General features: G+C 40.5%; 1 protein-coding gene and 1 pseudogene across 1 annotated transcript in view; both read left to right on the plus strand.

Moving 5' to 3' along the window:
• The window catches only part of LOC131769437 (tetratricopeptide repeat protein 28-like), a 65,332-nt gene that overhangs the window by 29,981 nt on the left and 17,291 nt on the right, over nt 1-18,060 (plus strand). The gene's annotated exons all lie outside the window — the stretch shown is intronic.
• Nucleotides 13,393-13,995, plus strand: LOC131769436 (uncharacterized; annotated as a pseudogene).

Here is an 18,060-nt window from a genome sequence, read left to right on the forward strand (position 1 = left end):
TTTATAAGCTCTTCCTAAACCTCGTACAAAGTTGTATAGTCGCTGAGCTTATAATCGGTAGGTTTCGATATATTTGTATTGTGGAATTTAAAGGATTGGAATAGTCACATTCTCACCTTGAAAGTTTGATTTCGTTTTGATTGAAAACAAAGATAGCACAGCTTTTTTTCGAATTTTTGAGGCTGGTTTGCGGCTGATTAGCTCGCTGTTGAGAGAGGCAAGAGAGGGAACTACCTATGCGGCCGGAAATCAGCTTCAAAAAACTTGCAAAATTCAAACGAACAAACAATATAGAGGCAAGTAAAGTTATTTGTTGAAAAGTATTTCAAATTTCTGGTCTAAGTATGCAACAGTTTATTCTCAGACAAGTCCTCATATTTCATTCGTCGGCCAAAATTATTATCATATTTGCATAGTTTCAAAGGTTAACTTTGCGAGCGTGGGCTACCTGTGAGTGCAGTCACGCATTCAGCGTAGAACTTAAAAACAAGAAAAGAGTGGAATTACCAAAAATGCACCATTTGTTTTTGATGGGTGGGGAGGAGGCAGGGCTGATGAAAATGAGCGAAAAAGCTGCCGTGGGATCAGGAACTTTAACTCGCCCGGTTCTTTGCTTGTCTCTACTCTACTGACCCAGAGTCTCGAGCAGGTTTTTTATTTTTGAAAAATTTCTCGGTTTAACTTATCTTCGGACATTCATGAAAATGACAACAATGTAAACAAGATAAACACGAGGAAGTAAATTTACCCACTGAATAAAAATAGGGGTCAGAGGAATGTTACCGTAAAGTAAGGCAAAGACCTCATCAAGTAATTAATCCCGTGACAGTTAGGAAATTTGATTTCCATTGTCATGGTCAAGTGATTATTTTAATTGTGCTAATTTCACGATTACATATTTAAATTCTAGGAAACAAACGAAGCGATGAATCGAACGTCATTCGTCTCCTGCCTCTCGTCTCGTCGAATTTCCTGTTTGTAAAAGTACTGTACAGTTACCTAAAATCATTTAGTTTTACACCTCTACCGAAGGAAAGGAACTCTAACTGTGGATGAAATTCCCAAGAGATTTGAGTAACAGATTGGTTGAATCCTTACCTCTGTGTTCCAGGTAAGACTAGGTGCAGCGAGTTAGAAGATATTTTGATGACAGTCGTTGTTTGCAGTACCCTCGATTACGGAGATGCCCCGAACAACCTGGTTCAGTATAACTATCATCGTGTATACAGTCGTATGTGATTTTAATAAATACCAATAGCGAAGCAAGATCAAGGTTAATAGAAGATAACGTAGGGTTGAAGATGCTGGATAAACATTCGAGCGCGAGGTCGTCAACTTTCGTTTCCCCGGAAATGTTGATGAAAAATTGCAGAACCCTTAAACTATTGTCACAACATTTAAAAAGAGATGTACTTGTGGAAAATTTGGCTCGGGGGCTCGGGGGCTCGGGGGCTCGGGGGCTCGGGGGCTCGGGAGCTCGCTATGCTTGCATGTGAACCATTTTCAGAATAAACTAAGAGCGTCGTGAACTTAAGGAAGTAAGCTGTGTAATACTGATCGAGTGGTTGTAATGTTTCCGAAGGTTGCTTGTCTTTATAAATCTACCGCTTTAATTTCGATCTCTCTTATCGGCTGTTAATCATGTCTAACGCAGCTAAGTGTGTTTCACATTGTGTAGAAGTTCGTAATTTGATTTGACCGTTTATACAGTCACATTGACTAGTATTGAAGTTTACACACTAACTCGGTGTTAGAAATATTTCACCATGTTTACGGTTATAGCAATGGGTAAATACAACCAAAGGACGCCGGGTAAAACTCCCAAAACACCACAATCGAGAGGGCATCCCTCTTTCTGTCTCTGGAATATTGATTATGTGAAATCCAAGTCGTAAGTTTCATTTTCAAGAGAAGATAAATTACCTCTGCCCCCGGTCGCCTTCATCTAGGAATTTTCCCTTTTTGTACCAAACATCTATTCAAATTGAGCCGCAGCTAAATTCTCTAATTTGAACTTAAGATTGTCATGCAAGACATAAATTACCACGGAATGAAGCTTATAGGAGACATCACGGACAAAGTGTGTAATTCATTAAGAATTCCGGTTTTAATCGGCACATGCGCAACGAGGCGCTACAATTACCCTGGGACAACAGACACCACTAAGATTTAGATATATGAAAATTCACATATTTGCACTGCGGTGGAAAGATGAAATTATAAGATCCTCGCAGCTAAGAACACTACTGAAACTAGTAGTAGTAAGTAGGACCTGAAAAAAATTTCAGGCCCGTACGGGATTTGAACCCATGACCTCTGCGATACCGGTGCAGCGCTCTACCAATTGAGCTAACAAGCCAATTTTTTTTTTTTTTTTTTTTTTTTTTTTTTTTTTCAGGTCCTACTTACTACTACTAGTTTCAGTAGTGTTCTTAGCTGCGAGGATCTTATAATTTCATCTTTCCACCGCAGTGCAAATATGTGAATTTTCATATATCTAAATCTTCATTCACTCGGATGTTTATTTGTACCCAATTCATTGACCAGCTCCCAGTTGGCTTGTTAGCTCAATTGGTAGAGCGCTGCACCGGTATCGCAGAGGTCATGGGTTCAAATCCCGTACGGGCCTGAAATTTTTTTCAGGTCCTACTTACTACTACTAGTTTCAGTAGTGTTCTTAGCTGCGAGGATCTTATAATTTCATCATTCAGACACCACTAAGTTTCCTAGCGACCGATTGCAGATTCATCAAAATAAGTTGACCGGCTTTATCGATCGCAAACCTGTTTTGATCGCATGAGCTAAACGCACGATTGACTAAAAACGTGATGGCGCTTCCACAAACTGTAGGCTTCAAAGCTGAAGTAGTCGATGAAGGAGTTTAGTGTGCGTGCACTGTTGAAGAAGTAGACGATGATTACGTGATCGTTTCTTTTGACGGATGGAATGCGGAGTGGAATCGCCGCGTCTGTGATCCACGAGAGATCAGGGATCGAACATTGCCTGATCGGAAAAGAAAGCGAAGAAACCTTTCCCTTCAGTGAACAATGTCTTCGCTTAAAGAAGACTGACTTTTTCTTTTAAATATCACTCAAACTTATTAAACAAAAAGCTCAAATTACGGTTCGCTTCAATTTCAGGCGTAAATTTGCATAATCTTTCATGGACGAAATCTTTATGAATTTCAAAGATCAAAACCATTTCTCAACTACATCAGCTTTATCTTTATCCACTTAGCAAACAAAGCTTTCCAAATTACAGTCAAAACACCAGACGTGGTTCACTTCGAATTTCTCGTTCTATCCTAGTTTCTCAATCCGCATCCAAACAGGTTTCACTACACAGCTTCCGTCTAAGACTCCCAGTGGAACGTGACGTAAAATACGTCACGCGTTACTAGGTAACAGTGCTGATACATATGCACGAACCCCACTCGTGTGGGGTTCGCAGAATTACACACTTTGTCCGTGTTGAAGTCGTCATGTATGCAAAGAAACCACCGATTTTTTCTTTTGTATTGTGGCTTGTTTAACTTGAACTTCAACTGATAAGTTTGGAAAATGAACTGATCGCTGAAGCGCTCAGGGAAGACAAATAATATTTTCCTTTGTGTTCTTGTTTTAGCTTTGGAAGTTCCTCAGCGCAGAACAGATCAAGATCGTGAACAAGACAGCTCTCCAGGTCTGAAAACACTAAATATTAACATTAGCACTATTCTACAATAAAATCTTTCGTGCTTAAAGTAGAGCTACACATATTTGCAAGTTTACTGTAAATATTAGTCATGACCTTAAATTTTGTTTGAAAGTAAAATTAATACAACGACATGAGGATGGAGAACCAAGAAGCTTAATCGTGCTGAAAATATTGGGTGGTTTTAAGAGCTGTTAGTTAGAGCCTAACCGGAAAAAACCGCGGGCTAGTCTGCCATCTTTTGGTGGATGTTTTCACCTCATTTTGTTTAAAGAGATGTATCATTAGCCAGGAACAAGGTTATACCCCATTCAAAACAAAGCTATACATTCCCCAGTGGTATGTAGAGTTTGATTTCTGTGCTTTCCCAAGATGATAATTGCAAATCGCGCATCGCTTCAGCGATTTTATTATTCATCCAAGGAGCAGTTGTGCCCTTTACTCGACGCTTTTTAAGTGGTGCATGAGAACCACAACTTCGGTAAATAATTTGTTCCAAGTCAAGACTGCGTCGTTGACATTGCTCTCATCGTCAACAATGTGCCACGGAACATTTTTACGTTCTGGATGAAGGCATTTTCGTCAAATCCTTTGAATGACCGATATTCTATTGTCCTCGATGTGGCCTTTGTGACACCAGCTTGAGCACACAATAAATTAACGAATGATCGCTTATTGATAGGGACACAACGCCGCTATCAACAATTCGGTGTTGATTACTTCGTTCTTCGGTGTTGATTACTTCGTTCTTGTTCAGAAACTGTTTAATGTTATTTAAAAATCAGACGAAGTTATTTTTGTGACGGGATGCAACAGTCTCCACAAATGTTATGACGTTTCGTATTGATGTTGATTCGCATCAAAAGAAGCAAAGATTTACTGGAACAATTTTAAGAGTTAGAATGCAGTAGTTTGTTCGCATTTAATTATTGCGTATACTGTATGACTCGCTATAATACATGCGGCAGAATTGGAACGAAATGGCTGTTTTTCTTTACCTTTACTGAGGAATGTTGTTTTGTGATGGAAAAGAATATCGGCAAAAAGCTTCCAAATAGAATTAGGGACCAAGTATGATACAAACGATGCTTAAAAGGAACGTTTGGTAGGGGGTCCAAATCTGCGAAGGGGGGTCCAAATCCGCGGTGGGTCAAATCCGCTGTGACACCGGCGTTTGATTGCGTGACTAGTAAAATTCAATAAAGGGTAACTGACCCTACATTTTTCTCCTTTTCTTCTGTCCCAGTACATTCCTCTTAGGTTAAAGAATCCTTAATGAGCAAATTAACAATACATTATGCAAAATCAAATTTTCTACAAATTTTTTTTGATGCTTAATCGTCGGCCATTTTGAAAACGGTCCGATTCAGGTCACATGAGGTGACACGTCATACGTGTGTAAGGAAGTGAAGAGCGTAACATCAAGATCTGAAAGTAACTTCCTGGCTGTTCAGCTGATGCCGAAATTTACGAGCGGAAAAAAAAAACAAGATGTGTTCCATTCTGCTATGAGCCACCATTTAGAGACGATGAAATACGAAGTGAGAAATAAAATACTGAAGGTTAAATAATCGCAACGCGTCGGATCGCATGTCTGTATTTGGAGCCACAGGTAATCTGTGCGCCATTCCAAAGAGCTGTAAAAAAAATAAATGTTCCCATATTTTTTTCCTCTTGACCATTATCGAGCCCTATACTTTAAAAAAATGTTTTTTTTAGTCCAAGCCAAAAAGTATTTGACTTTAGATTTTGTCCGGTGTATATCACTGTGACCTCAAGCCCGTCGGTTCTTGAGTAAGCGTGACTTCAATAAACGCAAAGTGTTGTCGCGTATTACGGGAGTTCGTCATCTGGTTTCGTGAACAAAACTCTTCTTCTACGTTCCAGAAATGTACAAGATTTATCCTTTTTTATTTTTTTTAACGGAGACTAGTGAGTAACACAAAGGAAGACTTTCAACTGTTGTAACTTTTTGTTTATTTCTCTCGATGCATTTCTTCTCTAGCTGAGAGTTCTCCAGGAATGATTACAACTAACATTGAGCAGCATATGTAGCATATTCGTGTCCCTAAGTTTAATTAACTTCCAATGGTAGTGAATAATATCAGAAACATACTGTAAACGGATATTACAAGAAACGCCTCGTTATGAGCGCCACACTCAGGCGTTGTTTCTCATTTGCAACCGGAAACATGATGAAATCAATCCTTTCCGAAAGGTTACTCGTTTCAAAAATGCACCAATGTCAGCTGAGTGAACAGTAAATTACGCGCGCTCGTTTATCGTAAATAAAACAAGCCGACGGCCTGAGAGACGAAACCATTAAAGCACATGTCATGGGACTACCTTGCACTCACCGTCTAAAAAGGCAGTGCTTTGGTTATATGGAAATAACAAGCACGTAATGGTTCTCAAATTACGACCTGAAGTTAAAAAAAAAAAATATATATATATATATATATATATATATATACATATATGTTCACGCTCAAGTTATCCAAAACTGCACTACTCTTAGCCGCGTTGACGTTTACAATATGGACGGAAAACAATAGGGTGTAAAACAAGGAAAACGAAAACCAAGGAAGCGTTGTGTAGTGATGTTTTGTAACAAAACAAATGCAGACGGAGTCAGCCTTCACCAGTTTCCTCAAACCTTGGATGCTGGACAATACATCTTGCTTCTGCCTACAACTGTTCTACTGTAACATCCTCCAAATTTTTATTTTCGACCACATCTACTTCTTGGTAAAAGATGTTTTCTTCCCCCCTCCACATTGATTGGCAGTTTCCACGCTGACACCTTGTTTTCCTTTGTTAAGGTGCTTTTAGAAGGAAGTGAATGACTGAAAAGTCTTAATACATCCTTCTTCTTAGCAAGAATATCTCGCTTTCTTGTTCTGTCTGTAACGGACTGGGTATAGTTCTCGTGATGACCCGCGTTCAGAGAACATTGCTGATAACCACCTGCTTGTACGATTAGTTTGCTGATGGTTTCTTATGTGAAGAGCCTTATGAGACCCTGAGGTGCTCCAAACTGTGCCAGTTGGTCTGACTTGTCGCAGTTCTAAAGTTAGAGGGAGGATCGCCCGCCTCTATTTATGTGAGCGCCTCTGCAGTATCTGCGTTTCCCTCGCGGTCATATGATACAAATTTCATCTCGGTCACAAATCACGAGTTAGAAAAACTGATGTTCAGATAAGCGCTCTTGTTGTCCTTCTTCCTTATTCATTGCTGATTCTAAGATAGGAGTTACAGTACACGTTCTATTAGGTTTACAGTCACCTTGCCACCAGGAAGACTCGCCACCAGCTTTGATTTCTTCTGCCATCTTCAGATTTACCTCTCCCTCAACTTTACGTCTCCGATTTTTGTTAGGAGGATACTGACACTCTCACATCAAGTTGTGCACGATATTGGAGGTATATCTTGAGATCGTGGCCTTCGTAATTAAATCAGTATGAGCTAGAATAAGCTTCTTCTCGGACGAAATGCATGTTTGAGATACATTGACGTCTCCCCAATGTTTTGTTATGCTGTACACCCACGAATTTAGGGGTATGAGCTGTTGCCGTCCCTGGCAAGCGCGAGAATGTCAGTATCCTCTTAAATTCGAGGTTTAGTTTGAATTGAGGGCTTTTTAACCGCTCGAGTACTTGTATGGCATCACTACGAAGACGTCATACAGCTGATACACGTACGATACATAGGATTAACAATGTCTGTTGCGCAGTTGCGAGTGAGAAAATTATTACCGGAGGTGTAAACTCTTTAAAATTTTTATGATGTTTTAAGGATGTATATCTTCGGCTGTCACAAAACATTGACCCCCTCTTAAATTTACTGGGAAAAATGAACTCACAAACTCCTAGTTGAATAAATTGGAATTCATTTGACCGATACGCCGGTTGTTTCAATTTTGCTTTTTCCTCAGGCTGTTATAACACAGTTCATAAATTGACTGATGAATAAAATATTTTGAAATACCGTTCAAAATTTGTCTTTTTTTTTCTGCGTGCAAACCAAGGGTATACAAAGTTTTTGAAACATTTGACAAGAATTTCATGAGGCCCACCTCGATGATTTTCTTCGGCCTGAGTCAAGACGTGCCAAGCTAAGCGACATCGCCACCCAGTAAAATAATTTTCCAAAGAATAAATGTGGCGAGCTAAGGAAACGCACATCTTTTTTCATTAGTGTGATCAAACCCTAAATAGAGGGACCTTAAGCAAACCACGACGGCGACGGCAACGAGGACATGGAAAAACAAAAGATCTAATTAGCAGGACAATAGCTCAGCACGTGCGTTTCAAAACGTGCGTGACATTTTTCGGATGTTACATGTACGAGAACATGATCCGTTTGAGGGTCACAGATTTAGTGTAAATATTTGACGCCTCAACATCTTACATCCTCGTCCAGGTAATGTCTCTATTTGCAGAGGTCTTAGAACGCTGAACAAATGGATTCGCCTTGTGTGGCCAGAAAGCTGAAAGCGAATTTCTCGGGCGTAATTGCTTTTGAATTCTCATCTGATGTTGCCGCAAACACAGTTTTTGGGAGTCACGAAACAAAAAAATTTATCGGGACCTAGTTTCATTTTCTAATGGAAATAAATACCAAATAAAATTATTCTCTTGAGAAATAAAGTTATAAATAACAGGGGTTCTTTGGAACAAATAGTGATAGAAAAGGTTTCATTTCTGGTCAATACTGACTTTTGATAGCCTACTTCCAAATCTGAGGGAACGCGCTGAGGGAATTAAAAAAATCATACATGTGTGATAATGCAAGAGAGAGAATAAAAATACAAATAAAGAAAAAAGAGAAAACACAGGAACCCGTGTTGCTTGCCCTTTTGCAGCGTGCAGATGTTTTTTTAGCCAGACCTACAGACCTAAGCCTGACACCACGCAAAGAAACTCGAAAGAGTGCTGTACACCATCTGGCTCGCACGTACACGCAGGAAAGGCCATGACATTCAGCGAAAATAATAGCAGATGCAGACAATATTTGCAGCCGAAAAACAGGCCAATAAAATAACAGAAGGTTAAAGAACTTTCTAGGAGTGCTTTCTTGAAAAAAAAGATAAAACAATTGTTACTGCTCAAGAAAGGTCACGCAGTCACGCTACAAATACTATGGAATTGCTTGATGGTGGAAAGTGGAAAAAACATTTTCCAGTCTTATCTTCTGGAAAAATGACGCAGTTAATGAATTTTATGGGGCTATTGATGTTTCCTTTCAAATGAAGGGGACAGAGTTTCCCGTCATCCACGGTCTGGACGTGGAGAGGAGAAAAGACAGGAGAAAGAAACGCTACGATTTTCCCATCGATTTTTCGCCTGGATGCAACTCTCTAAACGTGAAATTTACCATTCCTACAAAATCTCTGGAGAGTTATTTACATTTTTAGCTTTCTTGATTAATCATCGTATATAAAGAACTAAAAAACTGTGGGTTTATTTGGTCAAGTGCCCACCTAGAGCCAGAATTGCGTGACAGGTGTTGTTGAGAAAAGCTTGTCACTGTCGCAGATTTTAAAAGGCTTCTAAAACAAAAGTACGGTAGTACTCAGAGATTTTTTTTAATGTTTTTCAGAGATGAAATGATGAATTATAAAGGGGAATTAAGATTAGTGCTGTAGCTTTCTGGCAATGGGAGATATTTGACCTCAAAGTTGTCAAATATTTGGATGAATAGAAAAGTCTAAGAACACAGTCGTTTAATTGCCTCTGTTGATTGACAAGCTGTCGATCAAATTAACTAATACTTGCGTCAGACATTAACTAAGGATGTAATAATCTGTGTACAAACCCTCAGAGTAATTGGTTAAATATCATGGCAGTGAGAGCTTCATACATTTTACCTACTTTGAAGCGATTTTCCTTGGTAAAAACCGGGAAAACTGAGGGGTGGTCTATCTCCCCCCGGAAAACACCAAAACAGAAAACCAGTTTGTCTTTTTTCAGTTTTGTGGTAGACCCTTTAAACTGGCAAAGTTTCATTGAAATCGGTGGGATGGTATGCCCAGTGCTCTTGTGAACACACTCTTAAACATGTTTCAAAGCGGATAGATAGATAGATCGATAGTTTATTATCAAATAAAATACATTGCAGCCATAGGCTGAATTGCGTGCTTTTCACAATCATTGATTATATAAGACTATATGAGACTACCTATTACAAAAATGCTAAGACCTAAATAAAATTACTAATATAACAAATATAGCTAATATACAGCAGTGGAATAGCTAAAAATCTAGGTTAGCACACGCGCACATAGCCGGGATAAATGGAAATTTAAAACGGTCAGTGCGAAAGCGCGGCATGTTAAAAACGCGCCGGTGTCTAGTATTGTAAGCTGAAAAATGCCTATCTGGCAGCAAATTATATAATTTGTGAGATGGATTTGAGACAGACAAAAACAGATCCGTACATGATTTCATGCGTCTGTCATGGAGCGAAGCTAAACCGTGCTAAAGAGTCATGGTATAGTAGTTCTGGTGAAATGATGGATAATGCGCGTCTTTGCACCCTTTCAAGCTGTTATGTCAAACACACTTTAAAATATTTTGTAGCAATATACCGAGAAATAGATATTAATTGTTGAGAATGAGAAATTGTTGCGTGAGAGAAAGAAATCACTATGCGAGATTATCGATTAGTTTTTCTGAGCCGGTGAGCAACAGCTAGTCAGCGGAGTGTATTTCTCTCAAAATGGCGGAACAACTGAGTGCAGAAGACTTTACAGAGTTTGCACCATTTAAAGAGGCGCTTCCGTTTATCACGCCTCTGATCACTTTAGATTAGAAATCTGTGCTAAGAAGCTTGAAGAACACACAAGAATGCTTATCACCATATCACTGTCTGAAAATTCCTCTTAAGACCTGTTTGAGGTGTTCGAATTGTATTTAGTCGTCTTATTGAGAAAGACGTCAAATACTTTACAGATACTTTAATGGTTTTCAGTATTCTGCTGTTATTTTTAGCTTACCTTCCATTGTGATCGCATAGGGCCTTGGCTTTAGCGGCTGCAGCCACCACTACCAAAACAGAAATCGCTAAATCTGTTCGCTTGGACCACAGGATCTTCGACAGTAGTCAGTGGTGGATCTTTGTTGGGAAGGCATCTATAACTTTCCAGACAGAGTTTGTGTTTCCATTGCCCTTTAATAGTTCGGAGCGAACATTTTCCTTTTTTGCGATTCTTATCACTCGCTTAACTTCTTGCCTAAAAAATCGAAAAACGTTCCAATGAAGTTTGTCGTTTGTTTTACGCGCCTTTTTTTGCCACTTGTCGCGGCTTAAGGGAAGCTGTATGTTGAGAGTCACTGTACCACAGCCTGACATGTCAGCCACTGCAGAATCTTACATAGTCTCAGGGCAGGCTGCCACCCTGCTAGGTCGTAAAACATCAGAGATCCTTGCAATACTTAAGGTTGGAGTTGATGTTATGAACTGCAGTACAAACATTGATAATGCCCAGCCTCTAGACAACAAAGCTGCTCTTAAAGTTAAATTCCCAAAGTTTTTGAGGGCCCCGGCAAACTAAACGCTTACCACATGAAGTTACACCAAGATGACAGTGTCTCAGCTGTGGCACAACCCCTTCGCCGAATACCATAGCAGGAGACAGAAAGTGACAGCAAAGTTGAAACAATTAGAGGAACTAGAAGTCATTGAAAAAGTCAATGTTCCCACTAACTGGATCAACCTACTTGTTGCCGTAGAGAAGCCCAACGGAGACATTCGCATTTGTTTGGATATGAGACAGGCGAATCGTGCAATCCTCAGGGAGAAACACCCAGTTCCCACACTGGAAGAAACATCACAGGAGATTTCAGAGGAAAAAGTTTTCGGGAAACTCGACCCAAACATGGCGTTCTATCAAATAGAGCTATACCCTGACTCGCATGACGTAACCACGTTTACCGCCCCGGATGGCCTGTATCGATATAAGCGACTTTTCTTTGGCGTCAACTTGGCAACAGAAAAGATTCAACCGCTAAATGGCAAATACTAAAGGATTGCCCCGGCACTTACAACCTGCATGACAATGTGAGAGTACTTGGCCGTGACCACAAGAAACATGATGAAAACCTCGACAACGTTAGACGCAAGTTTGAAGAGCATGGGCTGAGCTTAAAGTACATGGGCTAGCTGAGCTTGGAGTACATGGGAGAAGTGCTCACGGGAGAGGGGCTGCAGATCTCCAAGAGGAGAGTGGAAGCGACTGTTGACGCACCAAAACCCCAAAATCAATCTAAAGAGAGAAGCTTCCCGGGATCTGCCCTCCTTGGAATTTCGACAATATCGAGCCGCTTGTGGGACCTAACGTGCATTGGCAAGCCCAGGAAGTGGGGTACTAAGGAAGAATAAGCTTTTGAACGTATTAAGAAGTTGCTAACAAATGCCCTAGTCATGGTTTCTTTCGTCAAAGATGCTAAGATCCGTCTTGTAACAAAAGCCTTACTTGTTGGCATTGGAGAAGTCCCAGAACAACAACAAGAGGATGGTTCATACAGCCCAGTGTGCTATGCCAGCCGCAAGCTAAGTAATGTGGAGAAGAGGCACTCTCAGTTCGAGAGAGAGGCGCTAGCCGTCCGGTGGGCCTATCAAAAATTTTGCCTCCACTTGTATGGAATCGAGTTTGAGCTCGGCACAGACCACAGGCCGCTGGTAACCGTTCTGGGTGTCAAGAGTACACGCCCATTAGCAGGTATTGAAATACGGTTGTTATACGCGAGCAATTTCGTTATCTAGTGACACTTCGGGGAAAGAAAACTCCGCGAATGCCCTAAGCCGGCTCCCAGTAGATCCAGCTCAAGGGGATGCACATGAAAGCACGGAATATGCCTTCAGTATAGCTAGTGAAGCTGCATCAGCAGCACTCACACCCCAACAAGTTGTGCAAGTATCTGCAAAAGATCCCACATTATAGTTGATGAATCAAGCTGTTACCTCTGGAGACTGGAGTCACTTAACGGGCACAAGATACAGAGCTTTGGTAGAAGTACTGCGGGTCCATGGCCAGCTTCACCTCAAAGGTAACCGTATCATAATGCCAGAAGCCTCTGGAAACATACACTCGCATATAAGGGTCACCAAGGTATGACAAGCACAAAGGTCCGCCTCAGAGAAAAGGCATGGTGGCCCAGCATGGATAAGCAGGTCATACATTAGTAAAAGCCTGTCATCCTTGCCAGCTAGTCGGCCCCAGAAGTACGATCGAACCCATCAGGTCCACAACATTACCCAAAGTTCTATAGGTTGACATCGCCGTCGACCTATTGGGGATTCCCAGCGGAAACCACCTGCTCGTAGTAGTAGACAACTACTCACGCTGGCCCGAAGTCATCTTGTTGAAGAAGACAGATGCATCACACGTCGCAAGAGCCATGGAGGGTATTTTTCAAACACATGGCATACCTTAAAGTGTCCGCTGTGAGAATGACCCGATATCTGCCTCCACATAGCTTGAAGGCTTTCTAGATTTCTTAGGAATAGTTCACCGGAAAGTAATCCCCCACTGGCCGCAGAGTAATGGTGAAGTCGAGCGCTGCAACGAGACTCTTCTGAAGATAAAAAGAATCGCTAATTTGGAAGGTAAAGACTGGAAAAGGGCATTACGAAATTTCCTTTCAGTGTCAAACCACACATCACACAGTGTATGGGTTGTCCCCAGCCGAGCTCCTGATGGGTCGACGCCTCAATGACAAACTTCCAAGAGTAACCATTCCAAGTGAAAGAATCACCGAGGCCCATTGGCAACAGCCTCTTCGCGAGAGAGACGCGCGGGGGAAACTTCGGCAGAAAGAGTATGCAGACAGAAAGCGGTCAGCACAATACAGTGATATTGGCGAGGGAGATCACATCCTGCTCAACAAGACCCTTGACAACAAACTGTCTACCAACTTTGAACCAGTAGCATACAAAGTGGTAGAAAAGAAGGGCAATGTAATCCTCAAAAAAGATCAGGAGTGAAACACCAAACTGTGCAATTCGAGCCACATTGAAAAGTTTATTTAGTCAGCCCGTCCACTGAAGCCACTGAAGCCCACGGAGGAGACGAGGGAGATGACATACCCACTGGAGGACAGTCAAAAGCGACTGCTTTGATCCCGCAAACCTATATAATTAAACACCCTACCCCACCTCCTGAATCCTCAGCAAGTCGCGTTCCTTCACGGCTAACTCGTGTTAGGCGCCCTCTGGATGAATGACTTTGTGTCCTTTTGGGCTTGAACTGATAAACATTCGATGCAGATCTATGTAGTTCTCCTGAACGAAAAAGGATAGTTGTCGTGACGACATAAAATTTATCGATGATGAACATTGAACCAATATGTTTTGTTTTTATGTTTATCAATGTCATCGCTAGGAAAATTTTTGCAAAAAATCGGCTTCGGTTGATAATGTATTATGATTTAATGAGAATTATGTATAGCAAATGAATAAAGGGGTAAGTTTCTAAAGAAACTGTGGTGCTGCGTCGGTGGGAGAGTATAGCAGGTAATTTAGTGTTAACAACTGGGTTGAAAACGTAAATTAGCCACCGTAAAGAGAATTATGAGAAAGAGAATTATGTATAGCAAAGTTTGGTTGGACGGCGATTCTTTGTGTGCGTGGAGCTTCGTCATTACAAGTCTCTCTTACAAAGAAAATTTTTCTTTTCTTTACAGAATGGTACTCTTTCTTTCTTCTTTGGGCTTATTTTTTTCTTTTTCTTTTTTTTTTTTACCAAGGACTTTTTCCGCTCTTGATTTTTCCGTGAGCAAAGATTTTTCCATAAGCAAAGAACTTCTACGAGTGAATTTTTAAAGTGCGCAATGTAAACAAAATATGGAATTACATGTAAATGAAAATAGAGCCTCAGCGTGAGCTGTTGCCGCGACACTTCCCCAGAGGATTCACCCAGGTCCGAGATTATGACACCTTCTTGATTTATTATCTTTCATTTGAAAATACGTTTTTCTAAATAAATCAGTTGCTTTTAAAGATTTCAGAATTTCTTTATAGAAACGTTTGTTTGAATGTTTGAATTCAGTTTAGTCAAATAAAGCAAAAATCGATTTTTTCGACCTTTGAAGTTGGAAATACCCTCTGTACCCGGTCGCTCGCAACTAAGAATTTTCCCTTTTTCTGTGAGATGCCTATGGCAAACCATGGTGAAAACCCAGCTGGGTTTCTTTTTCGTTTCATGGACAAAATGCAAAGCTAGCCAATAGGAATACGTAAAATCTTATCGATTTTCATCTTATGTAAACATTGGCGGCTAGATTGATCAGAAGCAGACGAAAATAATTTTCGGACATAAGAAAACCTATAAAAATCATTTCCGCATATCTATAATTTCACTCAGTCAAAAATTCTAGAGGTCATGTTAAGTAGGTTCGGAAGTATTTTAGTTCCGAGGCAGAAAACGTATCAGATACAAGCTGGAAAAAACCGTGTGAACAAAGATCATTGCGTTACTATGCAAAGATATATTGAGGATTGGAGAATGGTGGAGCTTGGATTGTGCAGGCGAGGAAAGATTTGGATTCCAGCAGCTAAATTTAACGAATTCTGCAAACGTAAATTCGATAAACGCAGGTTACTATTTTTTGCTGGTTTTGTCGGCTGTTCATAGGTTAATTATTCTGCGGAGTTGGATGGTTACCATAATTGTGAATCTCTTCGTGATATTCCGGAACCTTGGCTTTTGAAATAAGAGCAACCTTGCTTTGCAGTAAGACCTGTATCTACAAGTTCACAGCCATGTTTCATCATGCACGAGTTGGCCATGATTCTTTGATTAGATAAAGGAGACAGTTGAGTTTATTTGTCATGCTGCGGTGTTTTAATCGATTTCTTTCTTACCACAAACTTAACTACAAATCTCTAGGAAATAACTTAGGTACAGTCTTTAACTTAAGTACAGTCTTTCAGTTGTATTAAAGTGTATACGGCCTGTTTTCGTACTTATCGACGTTTTCGATAAACAAATCACGGCTCAAAGGAGAGAAGTCTGTCAGCGGGGATGGAAATTGTTTTTACCGAGCTGTTGCTTTTAGGAGGGATGAAACAGGTGCTGAGAAACACGAGGTGATTAGGAGGTGGAGTGGCAGTTTGTTTAAGAAAAAGGTTTTTTAGCTGCGACTCCCGCCATTTTCAAATACAAAAACAGTCACGGTTTTTCTTCAACGCTAAAATTTTCTACAGTGGTTTCTTCGGCTGATCTAAATGACTAATCATGGTACACTGTAACTGCACAATTTCTTTCAATGCCACACTTAGTAGCTCCCAGGCATCCAACGGAATCACCCTTAGGCGTCTTACTATACTTACGTCTATTTAAATTGAGCCGCAGCTTAATTCTTTAAATTGAACATACGATTGTTTTGAGATTCATGACAGGACGGAAAATGCGTGCACTGTAAGTACCTCCCGTTGTCCCATACAAAGCCTTAGAAAACTTTTCTAAGGGTTTGTATGGGACAACGGGAGGTACTTACAGTGCACGCATTTTCCGTCCTGTCATGAAGTGTGCAAAGAAACCTTCGATTATTTCCTTTGCATTGTGGCTTGTTTAACTTGATAAATTAGGAAAATGAACTGATCGCTGAAGCGCTTGGGGAAGATAAGTAATATTTTCCTTTATGTTCTTTTTTTAGCTATGGAGGTTCCGCAAGGCGAGACAGATCGAGATCATGAACAAGACAGCTCTTCAGGTTTGAAAACACTGAATATGTACATTAACACTATTCCACAATGACGTCTTTCATGCTTAGAGAAGAGCTACATATTTGCAAGTTAACTTTAAATACTGATCATGGCCTTAAATTTTGTCTGAAAGTAAAATTAGTACAACGACGTGAAGATGGAGATACAAGAACCTTAATCATGCTGCAAATATTGCGTGGCTTTTAGAGCTGTTAGTTAAAGTCTCACCGGAATAAATAGCGGGCTAGTCTGCCATCTTTTAATAGATACTTTCACCTCGTTTTGCCTAAAGTGATGCATCATTTGCCAGTGACAGGGTTATACCCCACTCAAAACAAGGCTTAAACATGTTTTAAAGCTGTTTTTTCAAACACAGTTTAAAATATTCAGTTTCTTCATGGGAGCTGCTTAAACCAATGTTTGTCGGCTTTAAATATAGCACAAATTGAATCCTATGGACAATTAAGCTTTTTGGTTCACTCTTTCTGATTTACAACAGTTAAGCCTGGTCGAAACGAAGTTTATTTTGCGACGCAAACTTTCTCTGTTACCACAAGAATATACAAAGGTATTTGTAAGACTTGGAACTTCTCTGTAATGTTGATCGGCCGGACTGAGTAGATCCGAGTTCTCGCGGCTCAGTGACCTGATACCGAAGTTACATCGCGAAGATGAAGCTCGGTGCGATGTCGCTCTCTTCGATCTTAAAGAATTAAGGTACGTTTCTTCTTGGAGGGGGGTGACTGGGGAATTTTGGTATTCTTTTCCAAAAAAAGTGTTGGCCCTCCCTGGCCTTTTAATAGAAAAACGCCTGACCCCCCACCTTAAGGTGACTGACAAAAGTGCGACACTCCCCTCACTACTTCGTGGTATGTTCCATGCCGCAGTTATCTCAGAACGTTTCGCTTGTGAACGCAAAATGTTTGAATGTAAATATATCTCGATATTAAATGTGTGTGAGGTGAAACAAGAAATTGCGAACATTCACTGTGGGATATTAACGTTGTATGGCTGAAGTTTGAATATGGAAGTATAAACTTTGAGACTTTGTAAGTCCTTCTCCAGGCACACAAACTCCACGAACCAATCACGATTACACCAAACTTCCCGACTTTTACCTCCTCCACCTACGAAAACATCTACGAGTGGCCGCAAACCTGATGATTCTTAGCCTTGAGCTCAAATAAAACAGATGTTTCAAAAGGGTAAGCTCAAAGCAGGGGATAAAAAGGCAGTCAAAGAGTTTTCTGAAAAATACATTGTCTCAGAAAGCTTGTTGCGGCGAACAGATAATGAAAGGAATTGTGCCGAAATAAAGAAACAGGGCTACAATGACATTGACTAGGAAGATCTCTATCACAGAAACCAGTCGACATCCCTTAGAGTAGGTAAACTTGAACTTTATTGCATTTAAAGGAAAGAAAGATGAGAGAGTTAGGGTAGTGAGGCACATATTGGCAGTAAGATTTTGACTTCTATTGTGGAGGACAGTCAGAACAACTTTCAGCCAGCCTCTGACTCAAATTCAGAGTCTGACAGTGACCGGGTAGAGCGCATTGTTGGATCTAGTAGAAACTCGGGCAGCGGATAGTCAACAGGAGCAAGAGGCTGAAGAAACGATACCTGAGTCTAGTACGCCTCGATACGGATGGAAAAGGA

Source organism: Pocillopora verrucosa, chromosome 5 (genome assembly GCF_036669915.1).
Source record: "Pocillopora verrucosa isolate sample1 chromosome 5, ASM3666991v2, whole genome shotgun sequence".
NCBI lineage: Eukaryota > Metazoa > Cnidaria > Anthozoa > Scleractinia > Pocilloporidae > Pocillopora > Pocillopora verrucosa.